Here is an 8,700-nt window from a genome sequence, read left to right as displayed (position 1 = left end):
GTAGTTGGAACACACCCTCCGGTCCTCCTTCTTAAAAATGGGGACCACCACCCCGGTCTGCCAGTCCAGGGGTACTGCCCCTGATCTCCATGCAACATTGTAGAGGCATGTTAGCCAGGACAGCCCTACAACGTCCAGAGCCTTCAGGAACTTGGGGCGGACCTCATCCACAACAGGGGCTCTGCCACCAAGGAGTTGTTTAACTGCCTCAGTGACCTCACCCCCAGAAATTGGCGGGTCATCCCCCTCATCCCCAGACTCTGCTTCCTCCTCGGAAGATGTGTCAGTGGGATTAAGGAGGTCCTCGAAGTATTCCTTCCACCACACGACAATTTTCTCAGTCGAAGTCAGCAGCGCTCCACCAGCACTATACACAGTGCAGGTAGAGCACCGCTTTCCCCTCCTGAGACGCCTGACAGTTTGCCAGAACTAGAACGTACTAGTATCGATCCAATGACAATACTAGTGTTGGTATCGATACTATCGACATTTGGATTGATCCGCCAACCTCTACTAAAATTATACTATATAAAAAATGTATAAAAGGTAGCATAAGCGAAAAAGGTGGTTTGAAGTTTGAATACTTCTTTTTTTCTTTTTTTTTTGGCCTGTCCCGTTTGGTTCTTTAGCCATCAGAATTATTGTCTGAAGGCTAAGAAAGATGCCCAACGGATTTACCTTACCAAGTGGATCATCATGGATCATATTGGTCCATTTGATTGACCTTTATTATTATTATGTTGGGGGGGGGTTTTATTTCATTTTCAGTTGGTACAGACGGGACAGACATGACTGGGGGATAGGAAAGGGAGAAAGAAAGAAAAAAGAGAAGGAGAGAAAGACAAAGAAAGGGGAAGAGGGACAGTGAGAAAAGGCACTTAAAAAAATCACCTGGATCACCTGTTGAGAGACAAAAAAACAGAAGAGAAAACAAGCAAAAACGAGAGCAACACCATCGCAATAATCTAGCTAACAGTAAATAACAGTAGATACTAAATGTTGAATGTTATTGTGCAGCACGCAAGATCGACAGCGCACAATGTGCTTTAAGGTAGCAGCCAAGAAAAGTGTAGTTTGTGTCTGTGAACACCCGTGTGTACACCTGTGTTGCGGTTTGTTTCACACGTCAAACATTCAGTAAACACAAATGAAAGTAAACTGCAATAAATTACAGGTAGTAGGCCTAATAAAAGACGCTACTAACTCTTTTACGCTACATCTACACCTACACGGGTATTTTTGAATACGCAGCTGTTTCTATGCGTTTGGGCCTTTCGTCCACACGTAAACAGCGTTTCGAATCACCGAAAACTGAGATTTTTTAAAACTCCATTTTTGCGTTTATGTGTGGAGGAGGAATACAGAGTTCGTCACGCAACGTCAAAGGTGTGTGCCTTTTTTCACGTCACGCTGTGCCCCACGTTATTATTTACATGAGATGAATTGCAGAATGGCAGATAGAGACAAAATGTTACTGTTAATCTGACTATCTGCAGTTTTTTACATTACATAGTTATTTACTTTACATAGTTACTGTCCCCCCATTTAGAAAGGCAGAGGCGTCACGGTGTAACTATTTTATGTGCAGTTGTTTTTTTTTTCCTGTGTAATAATATTCAACATTGCTATCAATTAACAACATTAACAACTGTGGGATACTGTTTGTCTGTGATTTGAACCGGGGGGACAAATTGTGGCAGGATCAGCCTGATATTATTTGTATCCCACTGTAACTTTACTGTATAAAGAAGTAACATCCCCAAAATATCAGGAATAGTTAGTCATTACAAGAATGTGGGATACTGTTTGTCCATGATCTGGAGAGCCCAGCAGGGAAAACCAATTCTGCAGGGGAGACCTACCTTGGCACTTGTGCAGGTGAAGCAAAAGGGAAGATATGCGTCATCATATTTTCTAGTCTTTGGCTTGGAAACATATACTTCGTCTCCTGCTTTGCGTTTCTGTGGGAACCCCGTCAAAAATCTGTCCATTATGCTAGCAGTGTCGAAGCGTTCTTTTTTTTTTCCCCATGCCGCGCCCCCCCGGATGGCTCTGCGGCCCACCTAGGGGGCCTCTGTGCTAGAGGGTGTGAGGAGCCATAGCCCCGTCCCCCAAGGAATGAAGCAACAGTTTGAATACTTCAAACTTGAATGCACAACACCTAAACTTAACAGAAGTTGAATAGCACTTCAGCCTAATTGGCTTTCCTCAAAGAGGCACTGGAGAAAGGTCTGGTTCCACTGGGGATTGAACCCAGGACCTTCTGCGCGTAAAGCAGATGTAATACCCACTGCACTATAGAACCACCATGGGTATAGGCCTTCCCTCCAAAACGAGAATGCCAAACCCTTTGGGAACTTTGCATCCTATAGAAGTTCGCAGAGAAGAAATCTATCCTTTCCCTCCAGTGTGCATATACATCAATGACATAAACAAAATCTGAATGAGAACCAGCAGTCCTAAAGTCTAAACAGATGGACTCTATTTCTGTGTAGTTTTTGCTCATACTGGACACAAAGCTAGTACTCCATAGACTGATCTTTAGAACCAACTGGTACTTTTGTGTCAACACACTATATGCCACCAACTGGCCTGTCATTTCAATGACTAATGAGAAAGAGTTCTTCACAAAAATCATCACCAAGACACACAAATTCCTATTTGATTTAATGAAACAAAGAGGCACTGGAGAAAGGTCTGGTTCCACTGGGGATTGAACCCAGGACCTTCTGCGTGTAAAGCAGACGTGATGACCACTACACTATGGAGCCACTACACTATGGAGCCACTACACTATGGAGCCACTACACTATGGAGCCACTACACTATGGAGCCACTACACTATGGAGCCACTACACTATGGAGCCACTACACTATGGAGCCACTACACTATGGAGCCACTACAGGTGAATGAATCACTGAATGAATGGCCTTAAAAATGTGTACATGGCTCAATACACATAATTTAAAGGTGGTGTGGTCGTATTGAATAACACTTGGGGTCCTTGTTTTTTAATTAATGTGTAAGCACAAAACAGCCATTTCTTGGGTCAAGTGATGCCCATTACGCTACGGAACAAAAACAGAAGAATGCAGCATATCCTCCAAATGGAGAATGACCAAACCTTCATTTTCTGTAATAGCAACCAAACTGTAAATGAAAAAAGTTTGGGTCACAAGACTGTGTGGAGAGGAACAATCCTTTCCATCCAATATACATATCCACCAATGAAGTAAACAAAGACTGGATGCCTAAATAGAGTCCTAAAGTCCTAAAGCCTAAATAGATGGGGGTCCATTTGTGTGTAGTTTTGGACACAAAGCTGGTGTTACTAATGTTTAGAACAAACCAATATTTTAGACTTGAGAACATGTACAGGGAACAGATTGTCAATGGTACTAGGTCAAAGATACACCATACTGAAATTTGGTATTGTCTAAAACACTGGTTCCACTGGGGATTGAACCCAGGACCTTCTGCGTGTAAAGCAGACGTGATGACCACTACACTATGGAACCACACATGCTAAGCAGGTCATACTGCGTTACATACCACTGCCATACCACTGCATTCAAGGCTTCAAAATCGGACTTTACCAACAGTGCGCAGCATCCTCATAGCTTTATCTTTTATACTCTCTATGGTGGAGGTTATCTTATTTTCAACTATACAGATCACACAAAGCCAGTCAAACACGTCAGGCTAGTTAGTCTGGAAGCAAGGAAGCAGAGGTGGCAATATATAAGCACCAGAGGAGAAAACAGTATACCTTTAACTGAAACAGTGACCTAGTTTGTAAGTCTGCATTCTCTTTAACAGCCACTAGGGGGAAATGACTGCGATTGTAGAATGTTTTCAGGTCTTTAGAAGACTGTGGGAACATCTGCCTGCACAAGGACAACCTCACGTCTTTGTGTAGACACAGTGCTGGGCTTTAGCACCAACTTGCACTTTAGACGAGTGGGTTTGGAAACTTCATCAAACATATATGTCTTAACATATAATCAGACAGTAAATAATTTTCACATATAAAGCAGACGTGATACCCACAAACACTGTGGAACCACAACATATCCTGCCACTAAATGAATGACCTGGAAAATTTCTACAGTGAGCATGTGACAGATGAAGGTGGCCTGGTCTCATGATTAACGCTCAAGTGTGATGTTAGGTTATGGCAGCAGGATGCACTACGGGAAACTTTGGATCATGGTATTATTTTGATATCAGTGCTCCATAATATGATTTTTTTTAAGTCTTGAACAGGAGATTTTTTTCATGTTCACACCTTGTGTTGGTGTAGGTCACATACACCCTTACATTGAAACAGGTGGCCTCTTTTATCAGGAAAACACATCCTATCACAGACATCTGGGCTGTGGACGGTCTATTAAAGGATGGTACAGCCCCGCATTACACCTTCAGAGCTGCTATGGCTGGACAAAGGAGGCCTAAGTGATCTTAAGCAGGTGCTGATTGGTGTAACCTTTTATTACACTCTGCTGCACGTTAATGTGGCAAGAGGATCGTATGTTTCTGTGAGCACTTGTCTAAAAGAAACAGAGATCTGATTTCTGTCAGTGACCTGCCCTCAGCCGTTTTCCTTGGCCCCTGGGACAAATTAGCAGCCAGGCCGAGTGGCGGAGCCACATCTAACCTTCTTATTAGATCCATGAGATAGATAGTCCCATGCAGGCCAGGACAGCTGACAGCTGGGTTCAGCTGGGGTCAGAGGTCATGGATTGGCAGCAGTGGGGGAGTGAAGTGGAATCTGAAACAACAGGAAGAAACACACACACACAGTTCCGGGAGGGAGACAGTCGTGGGCCTCCGGATCTCTCTCTCTCGCTCAGTCAGTTCACTAAAATCTCATATTTAAAATCAAGAGGCTTTGCTCTGTGTGTGTGTGTGTGTGTGTGTGTGTGTGTGTGTGTGTGTGTGTGTGTGTGTGTGTGTGTGTGTGTGTGTGTGTGTTTTACAGGAATCTAATGTTATGTAATTTGTTTCTCTCCTTTATAAAGGGGGGGCATCTGAATCCTGTCATAAAAATTGGTTTTTTAATGATAAAATATTATTACAGGTTGAGACATAGTCTGATTTTCCTGATATGCTTGTTTATATCTGTACCCTTGTGTGCTCTGTATGTCAGTAACGACTTTGGTTCTACTGAAGGAATCATTTGAATAAAACGTATCCATAACGAAAATGTTCTAGTGGCGATTGAACACAGGCAGAATAAATGGTATTAAATAACAATATACTTTTGTGGGCTAACTGTGAAACACGCAGTTAATTAAATGCACAAACGGAATTTTAAAGCAAATAAATTTTGTGTGTTAAGTATTAAATTTTGGATAAAGGTTTGTGTGTAACTGATATAGAGAGGGCAGGAAGGGTTAAAACATATTTGTATAGTTCAAAACCTAAAGAGATATAGCAAACATTAAACAGAGATTGGGTTGGTTGGTTTGGCCTTACTTTGTGCACAGGTAAAAATAGCTCATATAGTCGTGATCTCATCCGGGATCTGACACTGTTTAGTCGCTTTAGTCACTTAAGACCTCTTTTCTGCGTTGGTGAAACTGTGTGAGCTCTGAGTGTTGGATCCGTCAACACTGGGCGCTGTTTTGCTGCCCCCTGGTGGATTTCTGAAGTCTTTACACTTTTTGTTTGTTTTGTTTCAATGATCATAAAGAAATTTGTTCTGAGGTGATCATTAAAAACGATAATGTGATGCTTGTTAGGAAAATATGAATAATTCTTATAGCAAGCACACACACACACACACACACTCTATTCAGTATTGAATACACTCCTATACTTTTAAGTTGAAGCAGTCAGTAAGATTGTGAGATTTCTGTCTTTGATTTTTGTAATATTTTGTATAAAAACCTTTTAGTAACAGATTTGATTGGCTTGGACATGGATGACATTTGTGTTGTATGAGTCTGTGGAAAGATGTTGTTCCAGGTTAATGAATGTACTTGTTGAGATCACAGCATCCACTTTTTATTTTCTAAAAACATTAGTAGAGTACTGTCCAAAAATCCTGAATCACTCTTCATTTCTTTGTATTTTGCTTTCGCAGAACCAAACTTTATTATAATATTTAATCTATAATACTGATCAAACAAATAAAATTGTATTTAATTATAATATAATAATAATGTTTTATGTAAACTGATATCTATAATACTATTTATTGCATCCCATATGAAAATGTTGGGTGTTCGTTTTTGTCTAAAAGAAGTGATGGGCATATGTTAATGTTTATCTCTATGACTTTTATTGGGAAGCTGCCATTTTTCACTAGGTAGGTTCTCGGGGCCAAATCCAACTCATTTCAGTTACAGGCTAACACTGCAGTTTGCTCAGGTCTATGCCGAGCTTCTGTTTCTCTGCTCCAGCCATAGAGTACGTATGAGATGGACATAACCAAAGTAAGCAACTAAAATGTATCTTTGTTTATTATGTCTTTTGTCACTTTTTGCCAAAATCGTACTTACAGATGGTAAACTCAACTGTAACGGTGCCAGGCTGTGACTTATTTTTCACCCTTTAACTGCCTCTGTGGTAACAGCCTTTGTCCTGATTGTCCAGGTCACCAGACGTTATGGGTAGAAAAGCAGGAAGACATTGCATGACTTCCTGCAAGATAACGGCTGCATACACACGTCTTTGTGTCTCTTGAGAATGCCTCGTAGTGAGACTATGCAGTGGTGAGACTGTGCTCAGAGTCCATGCTTGATGGATGTTTGGTGCATGGACTCTGAGAACTCACTGCTGTTGACCTGCGATATCAGTTTAATTTGACTGTTCAAAGCAGGCCACAGGCAGATGCCCCAGTGTTTCTAACTGGCTCTCTGCCACTGGGTCTGACTGAAACACCAAGAACACTGCTGCCTGTTGTAACTTCTCACAGGACAAGCTTACTCTAACAATGTATCCTTTTTGACTCTAATCTTGACAGTAATCTAAAAACTCATCATGCAGTCACATTTAATGAGACTTGAAACTCAAGAATGAGGCCATAAACTCATCAAGAAAAGTCATAAAATAAGGTAGCAAAAGGATGTTTCCCATAGACTTCTATACAATCTAACTTGCATCTAAATAAGTCACCCCCTACTGGCTATTAAGAAGATTTCATGGTTTACCTTCACCTTCCATCTCTTATGCACCGACTATGGATAAAGCCAGGGGTTAAAGTGGACTGGAACAGTTTTCCAGCACCATCGGTTAATGAGTAATCAAATCTGTTAAAATGTTTTATATATAAAACTTTTTTTATATAAAAGTTTTATAAAATAATAAAATAATGTCATCCCGCAGGTTCTTACAACCTCAATGTATCCTTTTTTTTTCGATATCACCATGATGTGTTCATGCTGCTGATGTCAATAAAGTTGTTGCCAGACTTCAGCATCTGAGGGCTCTGGCTAGCATGTCAAAACATGAGTCAGTGTAAATGGAATAACATTCATGATTGGCAGGTAATTTCAAAAGTTTCAAACAGCTCAACAAACATCATCAAATACAACCTAAAGTTTGGAGCACAATGTGCGTGCGAGGTAAACCCTACTCAAAATTATTGATTCATATTTATTGAAAATGAAAAATTACTTTTGAGTGCACATGTGATTCCAATGAAAAAATAAAATAAAGGGGGAATGTTAGGTGCCCCATACATACATCTTTTCAGGGTAAGCAGTACCCTGGTAAGCAGGTCAGCAGCCATCAAGTTGTGTGTTATTACTGAGGACTTCCATTCAGCAAAATTCTTCCCTTTTAGAAGCAAGTTTTCCAAATCTAAAGGAAGACAGATTGTCTGTGAAATATGTGAAAATATGTTCCCTAATCAAAAAGCACTAAAAAAAACAATAGAGGCATTTATCTTGTGCAAAATAACAGGAGTGATATGCAGTCTGTGAAAAATCTTATGAAGAGTCTCTTTCAGTCTGATGCGTGTAAAGGGGGATTTGATCAGCCTGTTTACTGCCAGACCTGATCACTTAAAATTAAATAGAACCTGTCTGATAAACTAAAGATCGCTAAAAGAGTTCAAAGAGGAACACAACAACTTAAGACCAGTCGAGAAATAAAGTCACTGACATCTATCAGTCCGGGAAGGGTTACGAAGCCAGTTCTAGAATTTCGGGATTCCAATGAACCGCAGTGAGAGCCATTATCCACAAATGGAGAAAACCTGGAACAGTGCTGAATCTTCCCAGAAGTGTCCAGCCTACCAAAATTACTCCAATGTTTCATTCAGGACGTCACAAAAGACCCCAGAGCAACATCTAAAGTACTGCAGGCCTTGCTTTCCTCAGTTAAGGTCAGAGTTGATGATTCAAGGATGAGATGGCATCCATGGGAGAGTTCAAGGAGAAAACCACTGCTTATCAAAAAGAACACAAAGGCTCATCTCACATTTGCCAAAAAGATCTTGATGTTCCTCAAGACTTTTGGAAAAATATTCTGCCCTTACTAAAAGCTGAACTTTTAGTAAGGGTTAAGTCCCATTACATCTGGTGTACAACTAACACAACCTTTCATAAAACGATCATAACAACAGTGAATCATGGTGGTGGTAGTTTGCTGATTCAGGAACTGGACGACTTGCGGTAATTGATCAACCAGATCTACCAGAAAATCCTCCAGGAGAATGTCCGGCCATTACTGTGCTCTGAAGCTCAAGC

At 40.8% G+C, this 8,700-nt stretch overlaps 3 non-coding genes across 3 annotated transcripts; all 3 read right to left on the bottom strand.

Annotated features, from left to right (window-relative positions):
* Positions 1 to 2,232: 2,232 nt before the first annotated feature.
* Positions 2,233 to 2,305, bottom strand: trnav-uac (transfer RNA valine (anticodon UAC)). The gene has a single exon. It is a non-coding gene; the product is annotated as a tRNA-Val (tRNA).
* A 393-nt stretch (positions 2,306 to 2,698) lies between these two features.
* Positions 2,699 to 2,771, bottom strand: trnav-uac (transfer RNA valine (anticodon UAC)). Its single transcript has one exon. It is a non-coding gene; the product is annotated as a tRNA-Val (tRNA).
* Positions 2,772 to 3,446: 675 nt separating this feature from the next.
* On the bottom strand, positions 3,447 to 3,519 carry trnav-uac (transfer RNA valine (anticodon UAC)). The gene has a single exon. It is a non-coding gene; the product is annotated as a tRNA-Val (tRNA).
* Positions 3,520 to 8,700: the final 5,181 nt, after the last annotated feature.

Source organism: Pelmatolapia mariae, linkage group LG10_11 (assembly GCF_036321145.2).
Source record: "Pelmatolapia mariae isolate MD_Pm_ZW linkage group LG10_11, Pm_UMD_F_2, whole genome shotgun sequence".
Taxonomy (NCBI): domain Eukaryota; kingdom Metazoa; phylum Chordata; class Actinopteri; order Cichliformes; family Cichlidae; genus Pelmatolapia; species Pelmatolapia mariae.
This window is presented reverse-complemented; position numbering and strand designations above follow the sequence as displayed.